This window comes from Bos javanicus, chromosome 21 (genome assembly GCF_032452875.1).
Source record: "Bos javanicus breed banteng chromosome 21, ARS-OSU_banteng_1.0, whole genome shotgun sequence".
NCBI lineage: Eukaryota > Metazoa > Chordata > Mammalia > Artiodactyla > Bovidae > Bos > Bos javanicus.
Window position 1 is genome coordinate 47,005,450 of NC_083888.1, and position 25,594 is coordinate 47,031,043.

The window sequence follows — 25,594 nt, forward strand, 5'->3', positions numbered from 1 at the left end:
CCCCTGCCCTCAAGGTGCTTACGTTCTCATTAACGGGTTAAAAATAAAAACACAGCATAGCCACAGGAAACAAAATGTTCATCGTTGTTGTTAATGGCACAGTTAAAGAAAGATGTGCTGTCAAGTTTGTATTGTATCTTGTTGTCTTAAATTAGTTTCTTGCTGCAGATTACAAAAGAACATCATGTCATTAGAAGGGTAAGTCAGTAAACCAGAATCATCAACCAACGTTGAGGAAAATGGTGACATTTGATGTAGAAATATTTTTAATCTGTTTATGAAGTATGAGGTTTGGTTGAAGATGGATTTTCTACAAAGTGTATTTAGCTTCGTTCTCAGCAGTGTGTGTGTGTAATAACTTTGCTATTACTATTTAATGCACTTTTCTTTTTTCTCTCGAATTTATAGACAGACCAGAACAATAAATGAGAAAGAAAAGAACTGTAGATTGCTATGATTATTTTTCAGTTACCCAAGGAATTGTCTATTGTATGAGTAAAATTAAGCATATAATTACTTAGATGTATATTTGCAAATCAAAGGTAAAGTTCTTTTAGAGAGAGCCTCCATCATGAGTGTTAGTTTATCAGCCTTAAGGGACAGGTATTATGTGCTCTGTTTGACATGGCTATCAGTATTTAAAATAGGACCTAAAATAAGAATTCTAGTTTGTTAAGTTAATAATAATTGCATGATATTTATTCTGGCATTTTTGTTTGTGTATTTATGTTAAATTGAATTAAATGATAGCCACTATGTGTAGAGAGAAAAAGATGCATAGTTCCAAGAGATTATTAAAATTAGAAGGCAAATTGTAGACCAAAAGAAACCTGTAAATTCAACACAAAATAAAAATAAACCCCCATAAAATCATTCTTTAGTTATCTTGTGCCATAATTCCTCATAGAAAACCTTTAAGTTTATTATTAAAATTAGGTCATTTATAATATATCCGCTTTATTCTGAATCATTTTTTTAAATTTTTCTTACCTTTCAGGGTCTTTATTCTTTATTTAGTCCTTTTATTATTACACTTCATGTCTTTAAATTGCCATATAAGATATGGATAATAATAAGTTTATTACCAAGCTGTTTGGTGAACAAACTTTCTCCTTTCTAAGCAATATGCTTATCTCTTAAAATACATTTATAGGTGTCATTTTAAAAAAATGTTAACTGTAAATATTTGACTAGTATCTAATGAAGTTGAGGAAGAATTTTTAAACAGAATCTGTCTCTAGTAGATTTCAGTCTGCCAATAATATTTCTAGTATTTTAACATAAGTGGTACTATTATTAATATCACTGATAAAGGTAATATAAATTTGAATAGGATGATAGCTGAAGTTTTTGTGCTTTATTACATTGCATTATGCTATAATTCTTAAAGGAAACAGTCCTACAGGTATGTTGGAAAAAATCAAAGTTAATGGTTCTACATTACATAGAACTTTCCAAAGTGATGACTGTGGGAAATAACATGATTATTATACATGGATACATTATATGTGGATACTTTTTAGTAATCTAGTGCCATTTGAATGATATCTTTGTTTATCCTAATAACCAGGAAATGCTTTGTAAATTATTTTTTGTGATAAAGCATAAAATAAGAATTTTGTTGATCTTTAAATGCATTGTTTTTGAAGTAGTATAGAATGGTGGTGGTTTAGTCACCAACTCGTGTCCAACTCTTGCGACCCCAAGGACTATAGCCTGCCAGACTCCTCTGTCCATGGGATTCTCTAGGCAAGAATATTGGAGTGGGTTGCCATTTCCTTCTCTAGGGAATCTTCCCAATCCAGGGATCGAACCCTGTTCTCCTGCATTGCAGGAAGATTGCTTAATGACTAAGCTACAAGGGAAGTCCAAGCATGGAATACGTACTAGTTAAATTTGGCAGCATGACACTGTTTCCCTACTTTTACAATATTTAAAATTTTCCCTAATAATAAGTAGAACACAGTGATACATATAGGATGAAAGGCTAAATTTATACTGATACTAATCTATACCCTGAAAGTTACGTAAATTAAAAAGATAGTTCATTCCTTCATTTAAAATAAATTTTATCCACTATTAAATTTATTTCTCAATGAACACAATTTTGAACATCTAATGATTTTAAAGTAAATTTAGATTAGGCATAAATATTCAGGCATTAGATTTAATAAGAAATGTCATATAAACTGCCTTTCTTTCCTGTTTGATTTCATTTACTTCCCTTATCACATATCTTTAACCTCCTACAATTGGACTTCACCACTGTAATTCCATTGAAACATACTCTTTCTTAAATTATATGTAACCTCTGATGGTTAAACCCATGAAACTTATCATTGCATATCCTGCTTAGTATCCCGGTAAGCCTAACTGGAACACATTTTCATCTTACTAGCCCCTGCCTTCATGAATTACCTTCCTATAATTCTTTGCTTCCATATCCTCATCATTTTTCTTTTCTTTGATTGTTATTCTTTAGCTTGTGCCTTTTTTCTACCAGTTCCTAAAGTGTAAATATTCCCCTAAGTTATGTGATTAGTCCCCTACTTTTTGTTTCTTAAAAAAAACCCAAAAAAACAGATTTTTTATTTTAGAGACGTTTTAGCTGCACAGCAAAATCAAACAAACTAGAACTCCTTCACACTCAGTGTTCCATACGTTCAGATGCCCCCAGCATCCAGTACAGGAAAGGTACATTTATTGCAATCCATAACCTACATCAGTGTAACCCACAGTCTATAGTTTACATTAGGGTTCACTTAGTGTTGCACATTCTGTTGATTTTGAGAAATGTAAATAACAAATATTTACTAATATGATTGTAGTATTACAGAAGAGTTTCACTGTGAAAAAGTATACAGAAGAGTTTCACTCTAAAAATCCTCTGCATTCCACCTATTTATCTCTCCTTCACCTCAGCACCTACCCAACCATTAATCATTTTAGTGTGTCCATAATTTTGTCTTTTCTAGAATGTCATGTAGTAGTTCTGTGCACATAGGTTTCTTTCACTTAATAATCATTTAAAGTTCATCCATATCTTTTGATGGCTTTATACTACATTCCTTTTTAGTATTGAATAAATTTCCATTATTTGAATATACTGCAATTTATTTATTCACCCACCTATTGAGGCATCTTTTGGTTGCTTCCAAATTTGGGCATTTATTTATGAATAAATCTGCTGTAAGCATCCACATGCATGTTTTTCTGTGGATGTAAGTTTTCAACTCATTTCAGTAAATGCAAAGAACCATGATTGCTGAATCGTATGGTAAAAGTATATTTAATTTTTGAGGAGATGCCAAGCTGTTTTCCCAAATGGCTGTACCATTTTGGATTTGCTAGTTATGAATGACAGTTTTTGTTGCTCCATATTCTTGCCAGCATTTGGTGTTTTGTTTATTGTAGGCTTGTCTTTTCTAATTTCATCCGTTCCTGCAACATCATCTGTCATTTGTGTCCTAACGACTGCTTTGCCCTTCCACTTGGATATCTTAGTGTCTCCTTTACTTCAGTAAACTTGAAACGAAACCCTGAATTTGACTTCCTAAGTCCTCTCTTCAACCTGGGAGGAAGTCAGGACCTGAGCCAAACTCTGTTGACTCTATAACTTAACATTTATTCTCAGTTATATTCTCCTTTGTTTACCTTTACAGCTTTATAGAAGCTGGAAAAGTTAAACACTTTGTAAGCTTTTCTTTTTGCCAGTGAGACATAAGAGGAATTCTACAGTGGGGATGACAGAAGAAGGAAGAATCTCAATTTTATAGGTGTGAAGTTGGGGCTTCCTAGGTGATGCAGTGGTAAAGAATCCATCTGCTGATGCAGGAGACACAGAGATGTGGGTTCAATCCTTGGGTCAGGAAGAGCCCTGGAGTACAGAATGGCAACGCACTCCAGTATTCTTGCCTGAAAAATTCCATGGACAGAGGAGCCTGGCGGGCTACTGTCCATGGAGTCGCAAGGAGTCGGACATGTGCAACTGAGCACTCTCACACACAAACACACAAATGCCAAGAGAAAAATATGTTAATCAGTCATGTCTGACCTTTTGCGCCCCCATGGATGACAGCCCATCAGGCTCCTCTGTCTGCGGAATTCTCCAGACAAGAATACTGGATTATTCTTGGAAATACTTCTCCAGGGGAACTTTCCAACCCGGGGAGTGAAACTGGGTCTCCTGCCTTGCAGGCAGATTCTTTACTATCTGCATGAGCAGGGAAGCTGGCCTTTAACATCATTGAGCCTTTTAGCAAGTGAGCCACTTGGAGAACTTTTAAGTCCCTATGTGGTCATCTATGCCCTGACTTATTTTTCTAGTGACATAATGCTATATATTTTAAATCATTCTTAACAATTTTCTATTTACTTCCAAATTGATCAGTTTGTTGTTGTTTAGTTGTTCAGTCATGTGTGACTCTTTGCAACCCCATGGACTGCAGCACACCAGGCTTCCCTGTCTTTCACCATCTCTGTGAGTTTGCCCAAACTCATGTCCATTGAGTTGATGATGCTATGCAACATCTCATCCTCTATCACCCTCTTCTCCTCCTTTTGCTCTCAATCTTTCCCAGCATGAGGGTCTTTTCCGATGAGTTGGCTCTTCACTTCAGGTGGCCAAAGTATTGGAGCTTCAGTGTCAGCATCAGTCCTTTCAATGAATACCAGGGTTGATTTCCTTTAGGATTGACTGGTTTGATCTCCTTGCTGTTCAAGGGACTCTCAAGCATCTTCTCCAGTACGACAGTTCAAAAACGTCAATTCTGTGATGCTCAGCCTTCTTTATGGTCCAACTCTCACATCCATATATGACTACTGGAAAAACCATAACTTTGACTATATGGACCTTTTTCAGCAAAGTGATGTCTCTGCTTTTTCCATATGCTGTCTAGGTTTATCATAGTGTTTCTTCCAAGGAGCAAGTGTCTTTTAACTTCCAGGGTGCAGTCACCATCTGCAGTGATTTTTGGAGCCCAAGAAAATAAAGTCTGTCACTGTTTCCAATTTTTCCTGTCTATTTGCCATAAAGTGATGGGACCTGATGCTAGTGTCTTAGTTTTTTGAATGTTGAGTTTTAAGCTAGCTTTTTCACTCTTCTCTTTCACCTTCATCAAGAGGTTCTTTAGTTCCTCTTAACTTTATTGATCTGCTGCTAAGTCACGTCAGTCGTGTCCGACTCTGTGCGACCCCATAGATGGCAGCCCACCAGGCTCCCGTCCCTGGGATTCTCCAGGCAACAATACTGGAGTGGGTTGCCATTTTCTTCTCCAGTCCATGAAAGTGAAAAGTGAAAGTGAAGTCACTCAGTCGTATCCGACTCTTCACAACCCCATGGACTGTAGCCTACCAGGCTCCTCCATCCATGGGATTTCCCAGGCAAGAGTACTGGAGTGGGGTGCCATTGCCTTCTCCTTATTGGTCAGTTAACATCTTTTAATTAATGGCATTCCCAATCTCCTAGACTTGTAGCCTAATATGTAATTGACATGCTCTTCATGTCCTTTCAAACTCTCACCTACTACACAGTGACAGAACATCCAGTCCTGTCAATTCTGCAACAGTGACTTCTTTTCTATTTTACTCTCTTTTGTATTATTATGCCTTGGCTCTATGTCAAGTTCATGATCTAGAAGGTAATAGTACCTTCCAATCTAACTTTTTCCCCCTCAGTTTCTCACCTTTGTAATCATTGTCACACTTCTATTAGCTGTCATTCTAAAACACAAGTGACCCTTTTCTACCCCAAAACGTTTAGTAAGTCTAACATTTTCAGCAATGAAAGAAGACAGATATTCTGAATAACTTTCTTAATAAAAACAATAAAAAGGTTGCCTATTACTTTAAGAATATTTTACAAAATGACTGAGAAGACAAGGAATCTGAAAAGGCTTAAAGCAACATGGAAATAGAAAAACAAATGAACAAACATGGGAAATAAGTGATTGCCTGAAGTCATCTTGCCCCCTCAGTGCGTTTGTCAAATGGTGGTGAATTTGAACTTTGAATTTTAAGGACTACAAGGACAAGACAAACAGAAAACAGAGCCAAGGGCCTATTTAAACCAGAATGTAATGAAGATCTTTTCCTGAAGCTGGTGTCTTAGATGATCACACCATCACTGTTTAGGTGAACAAGAGTCAAGCCCTTCATGCAAAATATGAAAGTAAGAAAACTTGATTTTCTTACTGTGGAGAAGCTCATAAAAAGTCTCAAGAATTCATTCTTCTACAGTTAGCTTTACAGCTGGTTTAGGATCACACCTGTTGCCTGAATTCTTGCTATCTGACTTCCTGACAGTAATAATGGTATATCATCTTAAATATACTGAAAGCAAAAGGGGGAATAATTCCTTAAATATACAGAGAGAAAGCAGCTGTTGAAAACAAGGGTGAAATAATCATTGGATAAATAAAAGAACTTCATTTGCTTTTCATTGTCTGTTTTGGTTTCTGCCATACAACAACATGAATCAGCCATTGATATACCTATATCCCCTCTCTCTATAACTTCCCTCCCACCTCCCACCCCTCTAGGTTGTTACAGAGCCCTGGTTTGAATTCCCTGAGTCATATAGCAAATTCCCATTGGCTATCTATTTTACATATGGTCATGTATATGTTTCCATGTACTCTCTCCATTTATCCCACTGTCTTCTTCCTCCCTGCTCTGCAAGATTTTGTGGTCTTGAATTATTTCAAAATAATACATTGTTAAAAAATTTTATATGTTCATTGTAGCCAGTGAAAAAGTGCTAAGGTATGTAAATGAAATGTTAATAATATTTCCTCTCCTCTCTCACAGTTTCTAGACCTGCCAAATTAATCTTGACTAGGAATTGCAATAGATACCCTGCTTGACTTTTACCTAATTTTAATGAGAATGGATTCTACATTACACCAACTAGTTGTGATACTTACCATGGGATTTTATATTTCCTTTCATAATTTAGAGTCTCACTGAATAGTTCCAATATATAGATCATCCCTGAGTCTGGTTTTGTGGTTGCTTTGTCTTTTGACATGTTTGTTGTTTTGCTTTTGCTTTTCGTGTATCTCATAATTTTTTATTGTTTAAATGCTAGACATTGTGGGTAGAATGGTGCTTCTTCTATCAGGCCAGTAGTGTGAGTATTGAGTTGATCTACTGAGGAGTTGGTCTGGATTTGGGTTTTGTTGTTATGGTCACTGTTAGTGCATCCTAAGTTTCCAGCTGTTCTCAGAATGAATTGCTGTTGGCCTTTTTCTAAGGATAGAGGTGCAGTGCTGGAGGACTTTCTCAGTGTTCATCTTCCACCCTTCATTTTCAGTTGATCCTATGTACTTATACCTCGAGGGTGTCTCACTGTACACTCCTGCGCTTGTCTAGCATTTGGATGCTGATTTTTACCATCTGGTATTGAAGAACTGAAGAGTTTTTCTGCTTCTATCTTACACAGTCCCTTTGTGATTGGACTTTGGGGTCAGGCTTTCTCAGGATTCCTCTCCATGGAATCCAAACTCTGACTTGTATCTGTGACAGGTATTGTAAAAGAGAGACATTCATGCCCCTTTCTCAATGTAGAATCTACCTATCTAATGATATTGGTGTAGGATCCTGGGCCTGGATCTATTTCTTGCTGCTCACCCAGGAATAGAAAGAGTTCTTTCTTCTACCACTCCCATGCAGAGTGTGTTTTGTTTTTTTTTTTTCCTGTGTCCTGAAGTTTACTGTCCTTCTTTTAGCTGTATATGGCTTTTGATCTGTTTACAGAAAGGGCTGGTGTTGGGATAGAGGGGTGGGGTGGTTTGTTCCTTTCCATAGCAGCAGTTCCCTCCCCCACATCCCCTGCATGCCTACATCACTGAGGGAAGCTCTCTCTGGTTTTCTTAATATTTCTGGTCCTTAATATTTCTCATGAGCACCTGATGGAGATCTATGGGGAAATATCTACCCGTAGTTGCAAATCACCTTTTGTCAGGAATTTCCGAAGATTCTGTGCGATAGATAGCTAACCCTTCTTCCTGTGGTCTGCTCTCAGTCAGCTAGACTGTGTATCCCATTTGCTTTGCATGCTTCTCCCTCCTTGAAGTTAAAACTGGTTTTCTGCTGAGCTTAGTTGTCTGATGAGCTCAAGAAAAGGTATGGCTTTGTGCCTTATTTAGCTTTTCTTACTGTCAAAGTGGAGTGACAGCTTGTTCCAGCTTTCTGCAACCTAGGCATAAGCATTACATCTACTGTTGGACTTTGATATTGCTTTGTCATATTTAAGTAGCTTCTTTCTAGAATTTTTTAAAAGTTCTTATTAGTAAGATGTATTTTATTGAGTTCTTGGATGTTGAACAACTCCTTGAATAAACTGTTGGATTTGTTTTGTCATTGTTTTCCTGGGAATTTTAAAAGTTATAATCGTCTGCCCTCATGTAGTACGTAACTGAGTGTCAGGTACTCTTACTCCATATAGTAGTAAGGAATTTACTTACAGTGGTAAAGTATTTAGACCGTTGAGATAGCACGTACAGCTGTTTCTAATTTTATAGGGTAATAAACTAAGCAACATGTGTTAATTAACGTGACCCATATTAGGAGGAGTAGTTAGTGGTGTACCTTAGGTCTGAACCAAGGCTATTGATCTCCAAAGTTCACGTTCTCAAATATAAATGAAAATTACCTGTTTTGTTTGTTCGTTAGTGAGTGTAAATTTTTTTTCATATATCCAAGGGATTATATGTGAGAATATAAATAATTAGGTGTATTTGTTCATGTTTTTTGTCATTTTTTTTCTGTTGGTTTTTCTTTGCTTTCTTTTGGTCCTTTGTCCATCAGTCTTGTTTTGTTTTGTGCTGTTTTGTTTTGTTTTGCATCTTACAGCTTTATTGATAAGTATTTCATATACAATAAAATTCACTTGTTTACAGTTTACAATTCCGTGTTTTTTGGTGTATTTGCATATTTGTGCAGACATAACATAACCACAATCGTAATTTTAGAACATTTCAACATTCACCTAAAACATCCTGTACATTTTTAACTATCATTCCTCATTCCTGCTAACATCCTCTCCTCAGTCTCAAGCAACCACTAAGCTACTTTCTCTCTCTATAGATGTGCCATTCTGGAGATTTTTTATAAATGAAATTATAGGATATGTGATTCTTTGTGACTGGCTTCTTTCACTTTGCATAATATTTTCAAAGTTTGTTCATATTATAGCATGTATCATCCTTCCTTTTTCTTTGATGCATAATCATTGTACAGATATACTATAATCTGATTATCAGATTATTAGCTGATGGACATTTAGGTTAAACATTTAGACCTTTGACCAATTTTTAATGAATTTTTAGGTATTGTATAAGGTAGGAGTCCAAATACTTTTTCTACATGTGTGTATCCAGTTTTCTCTGCACTATTTGAAAGACTGTTTTCCTCCCTACAGAATTATCTTGACACCTTCTCAAAAGTCCGTGATCATAAATTTGAGAGTTTAGCTCAGGACTCTTAGTTCTGTTCTATTGATCTAACATATCTGTCTCTATGATGGTACCACTCTGTTGATCACTAGCTTTGTAGTAGGCATGTCATCTAGACCTGAATTCTCGAGTTTGTTTTGGCTTATTTGGTTGCACCTGTTTTGATGTTAATGTTACTAGCTTAGAGAATGACCAAAATTACTGCCTTCAGCAGAAATCTTGGCAGCTTTAAAATTGCATGAGAATGATCTTGCCTTAAGTATTAAGTAGAATCAATTTTTAAAACCATGTACTCTTGGTAACTTTTTATTACAGTGAATTTGTAAATTGCTTTTTCAGTAGTTTCACTATATCTAATTTTTATTTTTCATAAGTCAGTTTTATTGGTCTGTATTTTTTTTCTAGGAAATACCCTTTTCACGTCTCAGATTTGATATTTTAGAATTGTAGATAATTTTCTCAGTTTTTGAATTTCTTCTGTTTCTCTGTATTCACTCTTTCATCTGTATTGTGGCATATATCTGCTTTCTCTCTCCCTTTCTCTTTTTTCTTATAAAGTCTTTCCTGGGCTTTATGCATTTTATTTTCTTTTAATAAATTCTTGGTTTTATATATCCTTTCAACTTGCTAAAGTTTCCATTTCTGTTTCCCTTTTCACTCTTTATTCTGTTTTATTCTAATTTTTATAAGTTAATTAGCTTATCTCAGTCTTTTTTTAAAAAATAAAATTGTAAGGCTATACACTTTACTCTTGACTATAAGTCCAGCTATGTCTATAGTTTTGGGAGGGATCAAATGTTCATTTTTTTCACGAGTTGGTTCTGTTTTGATTTTTTTTGTTTGATCCAGGATAATTTAGAGAATATAATTTAAACACTTATATTTTAAAATATATTAATGTTTTATTTCTTACCATGTAAATAATCCACTTTGAAAGATATCATTGACTAAATAAATAAATTACAGTCTCTGTTCAGTGTATGAGGTCAATATATATTCAGTTGAACTCAATTTATGCTTCCACTATAATTCCATTCTTATAATTTTCTCATATTGCTAGGAATTTCTTGCTTTATACATTTGTCTGCTCTATTCTTTGTTATATAGATATTTATAACTCTCTCAGGCTATGCATATACATTACATTATTATATACTGTTCCTTTTCAGACTGCTTACAGCTTCATACCTTTAAGTATACTTTTCTGATATATGTATTAGTGCCATTATCTTGGTTCATTCCGACTTCTATATCCAAAATATCACAGACCGAGTACCTTATAAATAGCAGATATTTATTTCTCACAATTCTGGAGGCTGGAAAGTCCAAGATCAAGATACCGGTATGGTAAGGATCTGGTAAGGGCCTTCTCTTTTCTTCGTAGCTAGCACCTCTCACTGTGTCTTCTCGTGGTGAAAGGGGCAAGGGATCACTGTGGGGTCTACATCAATACCATGAACTCTCTATACTCGTGACCTAATCACCTCCCATTTCAAAGGTCACCTTTCTAATACCATCATCTTTAAGGGTTAAGATTTCAACATTGAAATTTTGGAGTGACAGAAATTCAGACCATAGCAACTAGTTTTTCTTTCTTTTGTTTTTACATTTGCCTAGTGTAATGGTAGTGTTCAACAGTAATTTTGCTACTCAGAATTTTTTCATCCTTCACCTGATTTTTATAACCTTTGTTCTCTTGTAAGAAACAGACTGTCCTTATTCCTCGCATGTAGTTTGGCTGGTGATAATACCTCTGTGGCCTCAGGTCTGACAGATCAGAATGTCAGATTCTCCTGGCCACAGCAGTTGCTTCAGAATCAGGCACGTGTACCACATAAAGCCAGTGATTCCATTCCAGGCCTTTTTTCTCTGTGTTGTTATGGATTTAATATAAACAGAAATGAAGTAACTCACCAAATAAAAAGATCTTTCTGCCTCTGTAAGTACAGATCTGCATCATCAATTTGTTGACTCTATAAATCCCTGTGCTTGATACATACCTTGTAATTTTCTGTCTTCTGTTTAGAGCATCTTCATTCAAGCTATTCGATATCATAAGCAAAACTTTGAAAAATACTCTTACATGTACATCTTTCTCTTAGAGCATGTGACCATACTGTGGGAAGTATAGTGGCAGGAAATTACTGGAGAAGGGGGAGAATGATACCAGATTTTGTACAGGTTGCAGTTCAAATCTCTGAAGTATATGAGAGTATTCAGAGGTCAGATTTAGAAGAAAAGATACATGAAACAAGAGTATTCCAGAATCTCACTACTGATGCACAGAAATAAATGGTTCACAAAAGAGACTGAGAAGCGAGTCAGAAAGATTACCAAGAGGTTGTGTTATCATAGATTCAGAATAGAATAAAGTTCTGTGTATGGAGTAGTTCACAGGGTCAAATTCTACAAAGTCAAATATAATCACAAGTGTCCATTTGATCTGACAACTAGGAAGGCAATGGTACCTTTGTTGTTGCAGCTGCAGTTCAGTGGTTCTGATGGTAGCCTTCAATCTAGTAAATTGCAGTTAATACATTTAAAAGTGGGGAAAAGGTAGATTATTTTTTGAGGAGCTTTTCTGTGAAGTGTAAGTGTAAGGATTATATGAATATAACCTGGAGGAAGATTTAAAGAATGGAGAGAAGATCAGTTAACATATCCTCAAGCATTCTCCTTTTATAAGAAATCTGATGTGTGCCTGTCTAGCCCAAAGCTAGCTAATAATGATCTGTATTTGTTGTTGTTCAGTTGCTAAGTTGTGTCCTACTCTGTGACCCCAGGCTCCTCTGTCCTCAGCTATCTCCTAGAGTTTGCTGATGCTATCTGACCATCTCATCCAGTTCAAAAAGATTGGTAGGTTCACTTTAGTTCAGTCACTCAGTTGTGTCTGACTCTTTGCAACCCCATGGACTGCAGCCCACCAGGCTTCCCTGTCTTTCACCAACTCCTGGAGCTTACTCAAACTCATGTCCATCGAGTTGGTGATGCCATCCAACCATCTCATCCTCTGTTGTCCCCTTCTCTTGCCTTCAATCTTTCCCAGCATCAGAGTCTTTTCCAATGAGTCAACTCTTCCCATCAGGTGGCCAAAGTATTATAGTTTCAGCTTCAGCATCAGTCCTTCCAATGAATATTCAGGACTGATTTCCTTTAGGATGGACTGGTTGGATCTCCTTGCCGTCTAAGGGACTCTCAGGAGTCTTCTCAAACACCACAGTTTAAAACCATCATCTTCAGTGCTCACCTTTCTTTCTAGTCCAACTCTCACATCCATACATGACTACTGGGAAAACTATAGCTTTGACTAGATGGACTTTTGTTGGCAAGGTCTCTACTTTTTAATATGCTTTCTAGGTTGGTCATAACTTTTCTTCCAAGGAGCAAATGTCTTTAATTTCATGACTGCAGTCACCATCTGCAGTGATTTTGGAGCCCAAAAAAATAAAGTCTGTCACTGTTTCCTTTGTTTCCCCATCTGTTTGCCATGAAGTGATACAACCAGATGCCATGATCTTAGTTTTCTGAATGTTGAGTTTTAAGCCAACTTTTTCACTTTCCTCTTTCACTTTCATCAAGAGACTCTTTAATTCTTCTTCACATTCTACCGTAAGTTTGGTGTCATCTGCATACCTGAGGTTATTGATATTTCTCCTGGCAATCTTGATTCCAGCTTGTGCTTCATCCAGCCCAGCATTTCTCATGATATATACTCTGCATATAAGTTAAATAAGCAGGCAATATACAGCTTTGACGTACTCCTTTCCTGATTTGGAACCAGTCTGTTGTTCCATACCCAGTTCTAACTGTTGCTTCTTGACCTGCATACAGATTTCTTGGGATACAGGTCAGGTGGTCTGGTATTCCCATCTCTTTCAGAATTTTCCACAGTTTGTTGTGATCCACACAGTGAAAGGTTTTGACGTAGTCAATAAAGCAGAAGTAGATGTTTTTCTGGAAACTCTTGCTTTTTTGATGATCCAGCGGATGTTGGCAATTTGATCTCTGGTTCCTCTGCCTTTTCTAAATCCATCTTGAACATCTGGAAGTTCATGGTTCATGTACTGTTGAAACCTGGCTTGGAGAATTTTGAGTGTTACTTTGCTAGTGGTTAGATGATAATTTAATCATTTGGAATCAGGAAACTGAGAGAGAACACAACAGTGAGCTTTGAAATCTGAGCCAAAAGATCCCAAGGTAGGTTTAGGGCCAGGCAGACTGCTGTGCGCTTCCCTGGTAGCTCAGCGGTAAAGAATCTGCCTGCAGTGCAGGAGACCCGGGTTCAATCCCCGGGTAGAGAAGATCCCCTGGAGGTGGGCATGGCTACCCACTCTAGTATTCTTGCCTAGAGAATCCCATGGACAGAGGAGGCTGGCAGGCTGAGGTCCATAGGGTTGCACAGAGCCAGACACTCCTGAAGTGGCTACGCAGCAACAGCAGCAGACTGCTGTAGGCCATGGGTACTCTGAAGTTATGAAATAGACAGTTGGAAAAGTTGGAGCCAATATGTCAATAAAAAGTATGAAATTCTGAAGAAGAGAGGTGAAAATAGATTTTATCCTGGTTCCTAATAGTATTCTATTTCCATGTAGGCTTTCTTTTCCACACAATAAATGTTTTCTTTCTTTATAATGGGCAAGACTCTCAGCTAGACCGGGTTTAAAGTCTGCATGCCAAATGGAGAATTGCCATGATGCATTCATTATAGGCTCTCTGAAAGGAATGATTGCATTAAAGGGTGACTCTGTGGATTACTGCACCAGGTATAGCCAAATCATCAAAGCCTGTGTAAGTTCATCAAGTACACCAAGACACAATAAAACTGATGAGATTCAGATGAAACAACTGTGAACTGTTCCCTCTTCCATAAAAGGAATACTGAATTACTGTGGGAAACTTCTGTGGAGTTTGTCAGAGGCAAACCCCAAATATAATACTTGTTCAGTTCAGTTCAGTTCAGTCGCTCAGTCATGTCCGACTCTTTGTGACCCCATGAATCATACCACACCAGGCCTCCCTGTCCATCCCTAACTCCCGGAGTTCACTCAGACTCACGTCCATCGAGTCGGTGATGCCAGCCATCTCATCCTCTGTTGTCCCCTTCTCCTCCTGCCCCCAATCCATCCCAGCATCAGAGTCTTGTCCAAATAATACTTGTAAATATTTACATTTAATTGCTCCTAATATTGGTTACTAATGTTTTTGTAATTTTTATGTTCATAGTACTATTTTAACAATTTGAAGATATTATTTTGACAAAAAATGATAGAAATATAAAATTACCTTGCATGCTTTCCTATTGTTTTATACATTTTGTAATATGATAAAAAAAATTAATCAAAATGAGCATTTGAGTGAAGACATACACTTTCAGTAGAAGACTGAACTTTAGGCACACAGGCAGACTCATCATTATGGGAGCTGGGTTTAGATAGATCCTGGAGTCTTTCTCCAGACTTTGGACCTAGTATTTCCCTGACTGAAAAAATGCTCTGCATCACCTATTGCCCTATTTCCTTTGCCCAAATAATACCTACTCATACCAACTTCAGTTTGGCCACAGTCCTCTTATCTGTAGCCAAACTGGAGAAAGATTTGGGTAATAGAATCAGTTCAGTTCAGTCGCTCAGTCAGGTCCGACTCTTTGCAACCCCATGGACTGCAGCACGCCAGGCTTCCCTGTCTTTCACCAACTCTTGGAGTTGGTGATGTCCATCAAGTTGGTAATGCCATCCAACCATCTCATCCTCTGTTGTCCCCTTCTCCTCCTGCCCTCAATCTTTCCCAGCATCAGGGTCTTTTCCATTGAGTCAGTTCTTCACATCAGGTGGCCAAAGTATTGGAGTTTCAGCTTCAGCGTCAGTCCTTCCAATGAATATTCAGGACTGATTTCCTTTCATATCTGGTTGGATCTGAATATATATCCTGAATATTTCAGGACTGGTTGGATCTCCTTTCTGTCTAAGGGACTCTCAAGAGTCTTCTCCAACACCACAGTTCAAAAGCATCAATTCTTCGGCACTCAACTTTCTTTATAGTCCAACTCTCACATCCATACATGACTACTGGAAAAAACCAGAGCTTTGACTAGATGGACCTTTGTCAGCAAAGTCATGTCTCTGCTTTTTAGTATGCTGTGTTGGTCATAGCTTTTCTTCCAAGGAGCAAGCGTCTTTAATTTCATGGCTGCAGTCACCATCTGCAGTGATTTTGGCACCCAAGAAAATTAAGTCTCTCACTGTTTCCATTGTTTCCCCATCTATTTGCCATCAAGTGATGGGACTGGATGTGTAGTAGAATGAAATTGTTTTAATAACAGAATAAGTACTGACCTGAAAAGAAACGTAATATGTGAGAAACCGTTCAGGGCTCCCAGGACTTCCTTCCCGGTCTTTCCTAAGGCTGTCCACGTCAGCAGTCCTCCTTTCCCCTTGTCCCCAGCTCTCCCTCATCATCTCCTCCCTTTTTTTCCTTACCTATTGGCCTTTGGTATTACGGTGACCAAGAAGGTGTAAAAGAGCAGATGTCCACAGTACTTTCTTGGAAACAGTACCCTGGGTACCTTTAAAGGCAATGAAGGTCCTATTCATTGGCTGTTAGGTACTGAGTATAGGTTAATTGGTACTGAGTATAGGTTCATAACAGAGGCGTGTATCAGAATCATAAGAAAAATGGTTGTTATTTAAATCTGGGCCTGACATAAAGCATGCTGAATTGGAATATCTTACATGGTGTTTGAAAACTTACTGTCATAGACTTGGTGTTTAGACATAAACTAGGGACAAAATATTTCCCCAACCTTCTCTTATGCCTGTGGATTTCTTTATTTCTGAAGATAGTATTTATTTTCTACCAATTGTGTGTTTTAATGTTGTTGTTCATTGTTGGTCAGTCCCTAAGTCGTGTCTGACTCTTTGCAACCCCATAAACTGCAGCATGCCAGGCTTCCATTCCTTCATCTTCTCCCTGAATTTGCTCAAACTCATGTCCATTGAGGAGAAGGCAATGGCATCCCACTCCAGTGCTCTTGCCTGGAAAGTCCCACGGATGGAGGAGTCTGGTGGGCTGCAGTCCATGGGGTCGCTAGGAGTCGGACATGACTGAGCGACTTCACTTTCATTTCTCACTTTCATGCCTTGGAGAAGGCAATGGCAACCCACTCTAGTGTTCTTGCCTGGAGAATCCCAGGGACGGAGGAGCCTGGTGGGCTACCGTCTATGGGGTCGCACAGAGTCGGACACGACTGAAGCGACTTAGCAGCAGCAGCAGCATGTCCATTGAGTCAGGGATGCCATCCAACCATCTCATACTCTGTTGCCCCCTTCTGCTCTTGTTTAATGTTAGTTCTGTTTAATTTTCTAATTGATTTCAGGATTGGGCTGGTATCAGTGTTTCTGTGGCATTATCAGTTTTATATCTTTTATAAATGTGTTTTTTGGTATTTTAGGGATAAGCTAGATGAGACTACAGAGAGACTGCTGGCCAAATAAAATTTTTCTGTTTCAGTTTTTGCATTTCCAGCAATCAAGTTCTACACAAGATTGTACCTAATAGTGATTTGAAATGAATGACTTATTAGATTCTCTTGTGAATTGCAGTGTAGTAATACTGTGAAAAGTGTAGTGAAAAATCCAGATGGTTTTTTAAATACTGTGAAATTTAATTTGATGGATTTTCAGTATTACATGTTCTTTCTAAACTAGAATATATATATATTAAAACATTAAATTATCAAATAGAATTAATGTACTCTGGCTACAGAGGAAGTTGTTTCTAATTTCAGACGTGATGCTGGAAAGCAGTTAAGTCCTTCATGAGAGATTACATACAATTCTCAATATAAGTATTTTTAACAGTGTAGTTTTCTGTACCAAGCAAATCGTTATTGTATTAGCATCTTTGGCTTGAGTGGTTTTTAGACACATAGTTTTTAGTGTAATGCAGCTACAGAATGTTGGCATATTTAACTTATTACTAATATTTTAAAAACTAACATTTTATATAAATTGACATAGCTACAGTATGTCTTCTATATCAAAATAACTTTATTGTGTTGTTCAGTGTTGGCTAGTTTTTCTGTTATGTTGATGCATTAAAACAGATATTAAATTTTATCATTAATTCAGTGCCTGGTCTCTCATCAAATCCCCTTAATTACAAATTGACTCCAAGGATTAGACAGCATGGATTTTAATTTTAACTGAAACAAAAAAAAAGCATCTTGAAGAATCACTCTTGCCTAGTGCCTCATAGACACATTTAAAAGATCCATAATTTATTGCTTAGTGTTTAAAGTTGAATACAATACAAAATTATATATTCATATTCATATATTCTCTTATATTCATATTAAAATATGTGTTTTAATATATATTTCATAGTCTTGAAAAAACTCGAGTATTTTTAGATAAATAGCAGCTTCAGAAGTTTTGAAAACTTGTAACCCTTTCTTTAGAAAATATTAACTTTGAATATTGCACAACCATAACTATATCTGAATGACATATATTTTCTTTTATTTCTGTTTCCTTAATAATTTCACAAAATCATGCAGTGTGATTTTATATATTCCATAGAAGTCTTTCCGATGTAATCTAGTGTCCTATTTCCAGTATTATTTGTAGTTTATAACTATTTTGTTAAATCTTTACTTCTTTTGATACTCGCTATATTAAGTCCAGAATCATTTTTGTGCATTTTACTCTGACTATATATGAGCTTTTCTGTCCTTCTTGGTAAAAGTGCTAGTTTTTAAATTTGAATTTTGATACATAATTACTCATTTAAAGATAGAACAGCAATTCATTTTTATTATAATAAGAGGATAATGAAATGGAGTCATGATTACAGTGATCAAAAAGTACATTTGTCCCCTGTATTTGTTGTTTCATTATGTGGTGATCAGCTTTTAACTCTGTGTTCCCTCTTAAAGAATTTACTTATTATTCTTAAAAGATTCTGGAACCTATCTTCTGATAGTTGTCACTTATGTTGAATTTATCTAGATCTATAAGTTTTCAAGTAGTCAATTTACTTTATAAAGACCAAGAGATAATTATTAATAAACCTAAAGTATTCTAAGTTATATCATTTTTTAATAAATTATGTTGTGTCAATTACCTTTACCTTTTGAAAGTGTGTAAAATATAAATAATTGTATTCTTTCCAGTTAGGGGATATCGCTTATCTTATATTTTTGTAAATTGATTTTTAAATAGTAGTCCATGGTGGGCTTTTGTGCTGTTGCTATTAAACTGGATTTTTATATGCTGGAAGGTAGCGTCCAAATGAGCTCAGCTCATCATGGGAAAAATAAATTGCCTAGAAACAGATTGTTTACGTAATATTAGATGGTAATATAAACCAACAAAAGCAAGGAAATTAACTTCTAAGGCTGACACAGTGCCCTTTCCTTGCTCCTTTGTGCTGTAGATATCATGAATGTGTTGTAATACCAAAGTACCATGGACTCAGTTCAGAACTGTCAAACATAATTCTAAATTTCTTTACTTTGTTGGTTTATGTCACAACTTAATATTATTTTGTCCCTTAATACTATATAATGTCCTTCACATGTGAGATGAAGCAATGCATGGGTGCATCTGAACAAAATGGAAAAGTTTGTTTGCTTTTCTCTCATTTACAGTTGATTGCCTCTGATTAACCATTATCATGCTGCTCTAATATAGTTCTTTAAATTGTGAAAAAAGGTAATAAAAAAATTATAAAGTATCAGGACATTTTTAAAAAATGTAGTTACTGATTTTAAAAATGTTATTTATTCTTAATTTTTTTCCCATTGATTACTTTTTATCATTTTCTTGTCATCTTGAAAGGCAGCTATCTCTCTGTTAGGGCGATGAGAAACTACTAGTGTTTTATTATAAATACTCAAGTATACAAGTATGATTTCACAGAGAGTTCTAATATGAGTTGCAGAAAAGAATTATATGTGGAATATCTACTTCTAGAGTAGAACGAAACCTCTCAAAGTAACCTCCAGGATTTATTTGGAAAGTGATAGAAACTAGGCCACTCTTTTAAGAGCACCTATTTCTTGATGATTATGGTAAAACGTAAAAATGCATTCACTTAATTTTTATATTCAGTAGTTAGGTAGTCGCTAATCAATTCTTAATGTGTTATCTTTGCTTTGGGGTCTCTTTTATACAATTATGGGGGGACTTTTAATACTAAATATTTCAGTGTTAGAAAATTTATTTCTTTTATGAATAAGAGTTCCGTATCTATAGCAGTTTGGAAATTATTTTCCTTTCTGTTTTTCTCTGTAAACAATATCTACCCTTTTTAGATATCCATTAAGACAATTTTCTAAAAGAGAATACAGATTTTTAAGCTTTGAATATTTCTTAAGAAAAATCTTCCCTTGTACCAAAGATACTTGACTTTTTTTTTTAAGATTCTTATTTATTTCTGATTTGTCTGTTAAACCTTACAGAAGGTCACATACTTTCTGTAAAATTATACAACAGAACAAACTCTCTAATGTGGTCAAACAAAAGATCTTGCTCTCAGAAACTAAAGTACTCTGAAATATGATGGTAGCGAAGCAGTTTAAAGTGAGGAAGGGTGATCATTCTTTATGAAATTTTATTTTTATTTTATGCAAGTAATGTTTAATTGGCTACATTTAAAAGTAGTAAAAAAATGATCTATTTGCTAGAGATTTGCAAAACAATACTTTAAGCTCTAACTTATTTTGAGGTGTTGAAAGGTGAAACATTTGACATTTTCTTTTCGGGCATTGCTTTAAAAAACAGAGGGCGGGAAAGAGGCGTTGCCACATCAGAGTTAAGGGTGTTTGTGGTTGTCCGTGACAGCAGCTCTAGTTTTAAAACACCTGTGTTTACTTTAGAGCTTTTCAGAGTCTGCCTGAAAGTGGCCTAAGAATGGCGCAGGCCTTCATGATGGCTAGGGTTTTTTATAATGCAGAAACAGAACTACACTTTATACTTCGATGTTCTGTTCCTGGCATTTACTTCTCTTATTTTATATATTTTATCCCTTCATATACTTACAGATGTCCAGCAGATAATGCATGATTTATAATCTATATAATGTATAGATTATACTGTATCAAAGCCATTTGTTTTTATAGATACGTTTTGCTTTTTGTTCACTGATTGATAAAGGTTGGCGAAAAAGTCTTCAGTATATTATACAGTTGTATTTCCATTCACGATTTAAAGAAGTTCATGAAAATACTTTTTTGGAGAGAAATGAATGTGGCCTAATGTGTGTTACATTATTTTGTTTTTATCTTTAGTGGTTTGAATATAGGTTGATGTTTCAATTTGCCCATCATTTCTTAGCTAGTCACTGTTTCCAGTTTAGGAACATGTGCTTTTTAAATGATTTTGTACATTTCTTATAATTTTGTAGTATTTCAAATGACATCTACATATTGTATAATCTTTATTATTCTCCAATTGAGATATTCTTAACTATGAGAATTTAATTTAACAGAGTTTAAATTTTTTTGTTTGTTTCAGTATTTTTTTGTTTTCAAACTTAATTATCAGATATCATATACTCTGTGATGCATTCCTATAATATTCAACTTCTTAATTGTAGTATCAAGACATTTCCATGATATTACAGTTAATATCAAGCCTCAGTAGTGTATAAAGGAAATAATTTTGTCTTTTGGTAAGAGATAGGTGTTCTTTGTTTCTCCATATAACTGGTTTTTAACATTTTATGTACTTAAACCCTTTTGAGAAGCCAATGCCAGTTTTGAATATTTTCCCTTGAAAAATACGCATGCACAGAAATTTGCATATAGGTTCAAGTTTATTTCTCACCCAACCCCATCCATGTGCCCCTGGATAAGAACCTTATTCTAGGTCTTATTTTCTCTAGATAGTGGTATAGACGGTTGTTAACCCAGAATATCAGAGAATCACAGTCAGAAAAGTATTAAGTACTTAGTACAAATCACTATGTTAGAAATTGAAAAACATAAAGCAAACATTGATTTTACCAGCTTTAAATATAAATAGTATTTTAATGATATACTCCAAATCTTATGATGGCTACATGTTAATGTCCTAATCCCAGTACCTCAGGAAAATGATAAAATAAAAATGATAATTGCCTCATTTTTATAGATATAAGCAGTTCACAATATACCTATTACTTTACTGAAAGATAAGTCAACTAATATCATCACATAAAAGCTGCAAAAAAAAAAAAATGATACTGTACTTCAAAAGGGTAGGCATCCCTCTAGGTGGCTAATGCTTAGCTGTAGACAGTATACTAAAGGAATACATGTAATAGTGTGTATCACCTGAAAGATAATGAAAACTTGAGGAAAATAACTAATAATTGAGTTGTTAAATATGAAAGAATCCAGAAAGAGGTAATTTAAAATGCTTGAAACAGAGGAAAAGCAGCAACGTTATTTTAAGTGGCGTTAAGTTACGTGTTCAGTCGCTAACTTGTGTCTGACTCTGACCCAGCACAGGCAGGGTTGACTGCAGCATGCCAGGCTCCTCTGTCCTCCACTGTCTCCCAGAGTTTGCTCTAATTCATGTTCATTGAGTTGGTGAGTTATATGACAAATAACTAAAATATTTTAATAATGATTTATAATAAGACTGTATTGTGTATGGTTTTACCTAGATCAGGAAAACTGTTTTGGTCAGATAAAACTGCTGAGAGAAAGGATAATTTTATTTAAAATCTTTTATTTTTATTTTCTGTGACTACTGATAAGGAAGTAAAAAGGAAAAAAGATTCTCTTAATGCTGTAAGTACATTTGTTTCCAGAAACTCTCAAATTGCTTAACTTAACTCCTGAAACTTGATACAGGATTTCCACTGGGTGTGTCAGTTTGTCTTGGTGGTAGTTCTTGTTAGATAGTAGTTACCTGTCTCTGACGTAAGTTTCAGCATAATTCACGTGTAGCCACTCTTTGTATTATATAAGATTTATAATTCTTTAATAAAAACTTTATGTGTGTATCTGTCTCAAGCACACTTCCAACGTCCCTAGTTGTTAAGACCACAATTCTCTCTCTGCCTCCCTCTCTCTCTCTCTCTTCCTGAATCTTAAGCTATCAGTCCTGTGTTTAGAATGTTTTTATTATAAAGCACTGGGTGTTTTAAAATTCATATTTCTCTACAACTAATATTTTCCAATATAATTTTAAAGGGGAAATGGGAAAACTTTAAGATCCAAAAGATTTCTAAAAATTAAATGAGACTTAATATAGAAATTAAGACAACTGAAATGAAAGCCAGAGATATGGCTTAGAACTATGCAAATATATAATATAATTTGGAGAATTACACATTATCTCATGTTCAATTTTGAAGTAAACGTGAAGAGAAAAAATACTGAATCAATGATCAGGAAAAGCATTAAGTAACAACTATGAAACTATGTAACACCTGAAGAAACTTTCTTGGACTCACTTCTTAGGATTAAAAATAAAACTTGAAGACTTCCCTGGTGATCCAGTGGTTACGACTCTCACTCCCAATGCAGGAGACACAAGTTTGATTCCTGGTTAGGGAAGTTCTGCAAGCTGTGTGGTATTGCCAAAAACTTAGTAAATCAGTAAAAATAAAACTTGATTTAATCAGCAGTATTGGAGAGTTGTGTTTTTATTTAAAAGCTGAGTCACTAAGCATCTTAAGTCCTTTTGTTCCACCAGTGTTAACTATCTTTCAAAAATGTATTAGTATATTTGCTTACTGTACTAAAGGGCTTCCCTAGTAGCTTAGCTGGTAAAGAATCTGCAGTGCAGGAGACCTGGGTTGGATCCCTGTGTTGGAAACATCCCCTGGAGGAGGGTATGGCAACCTACTCCAGGATTCTTGCCTGGAGAATCCCCATGGACAGAGGAGCCTGGTGGGCTACAGTCCATGAGGTTGCAAAGAGTTGGACATGACTGAGCGACTAAGAACAGCACAGCACATGTGTGTTTACATTCATATATTTATGCATATACACACATACCTATTGAGGCTGATCACATGATTTACATGGGCTATATCTGTGTTTTTTTAATTGGAGCATTGACAGCTTAGAAATATAGGTCATTCTTTATTCTTTTTTTCATTTATTTTTATAGTATATTTTCTATGTTCTGTCTTTTGACCCTTGATTTTTTATTCTTGAGAGTTATTTATTCACAAAAATACTGTGTGTTATAAAATAAAAGGCTTTAACTTCTGCTTCTGAGTGTGATTGAGTGGTTTGCAGCATCCCAGCACTCCTTTCAAGAACAACTGGAAAAAAAAAAAAATAATTTCAAGGGAAAAGAGAACTGCCAGGAAAATGAGAACTAAAGTGGTCAAGATAGTGGTAGCAAAAAATCTAAAAGAAAACTGATTTCTTCAGTCACTTTTACTCTGTACGCATTTGTTCATTATTTGCAGGTAGAAATATGAAAATTCCAGCTTTATACTCATGGAGTGTGATTGGTAGGACTCAGAAAAACAAGCAGATTTTCGGTGGTGATGTTGAGGGAAGGAGGGACTCAAGCATACATTTAGTAGTGCCTTCAGGACATCTCTTGACTATGCCAAAGCCTTTGACTGTGTGGATCACAATAAACTGTGGAAAATTCTGAAAGAGATGGAAATACCAGAACACCTGACCTGCCTCTTGAGAAACCTATATGCAGGTCAGGAAGCAACAGTTAGAACTGGACATGGAACAACAGACTGGTTCCAAATAGGAAAAGGAGTACATCAAGGCTGTATATTATCACCCTGCTTATTTAACTTCTATGCAGAGTACCTCATGAGAAAGGCTGGGCTGGAAGAAGCACAAGCTGGAATCAAGATTGCCAGGAGGAATATCAATCACCTCAGATATGCAGATGACACCACCCTTATGGCAGAAAGTGAAGAGGAACTCAAAAGCCTCTTGATGAAAGTGAAAGAGGAGAGTGAAAAAGTTGGCTTAAAGCTCCACATTCAGAAAACAAAGATCATGGCATCCGGTCCCATCACTTCATGGGAAATAGATGGGGAAACAGTGTCAGACTTTATATTTTGGGGCTCCAAAATCACTGCAGATGGTGACTGCAGCCATGAAATTAAAAGACGCTTACTCCTTGGAAGGAAAGTTATGACCAAATTAGATAGCATATTCAAAAGCAGACATTACTTTCTCAACAAAGGTCCGTCTAGTCAAGGCTATGGTTTTTCCAGTGGTCATGTATGGATGTGAGAGTTGGACTGTGAAGAAGACTGAGCGCTGAAGAATTGATGCTTTTGAACTGTGGTGTTGGAGAAGACTCTTGAGAGTCCCTTGGACTGCAGGGAAATCCAACCAGACTATTCTGAAGGAGATCAGCCCTGGGTGTTCTTTGGAAGGAATGATGCTAAAGCTGAAACTCCAGTACTTTGGCCACCTCATGCGAAGAGTTGACTCATTGGAAAAGACTCTGATGCTGGGACGGATTGGGTGCAGGAGGAGAAGGGGACAACAGAGGATGAGATGGCTGGATGGCATCACTGACTCGATGGACATGAGTCTGAGTGAACTGCGGGAGTTGGTGATGGACTGGGAGGCCTGGTGTGCTGCAATTCATGGGGTCACAAAGAGTCGGACATGACTGAGCAACTGAACTGAACTGAACACTGATAAAACATGGTGTACTGGAGAAAGGAATGGCAAACCAGTTCACTATTCTTGCCTTGAGAACCCCATGAACAGTATGAAAAGGCAAAAACATAGGACACTGAAAGATGAACTCCCCAGGTCAGTAGGTGCCCAGTATGCTACTGGAGATCAGTGGAGAAATAACTCCAGAAAGAATGAAGAGATGGACCCAAAGCAAAAACAACACCCAGTTGTGGATGTGACTGGTGATGGAAGTCAAGTCTGATGCTGTAAAGAGCAATATTACATAGGAACCTGGAATGTTAGGTCCATGAATCAAGGTAAATTGGAAGTAGTCAAATAGGAGATGGCAAGCATAAACATCGACATTTTAGGAATCAGCAAACTAAAATGGACTGGAATGGGTGAATTTAACTCAGATGACCATTATATCTACTACTGTGGGCAAGAATCCTTTAGAAGAAATGGAGTAACCATCATAGTCAGCAAAAGACTCTGAAATGCAGTACTAGGATGCAGTCTCAAAAACGAC

At 36.2% G+C, this 25,594-nt stretch overlaps 1 protein-coding gene across 2 annotated transcripts in view; it reads left to right on the forward strand.

Annotated features, from left to right (window-relative positions):
• The window catches only part of MIPOL1 (mirror-image polydactyly 1), a 306,156-nt gene that overhangs the window by 145,755 nt on the left and 134,807 nt on the right, over positions 1 to 25,594 (forward strand). The gene's annotated exons all lie outside the window — the stretch shown is intronic.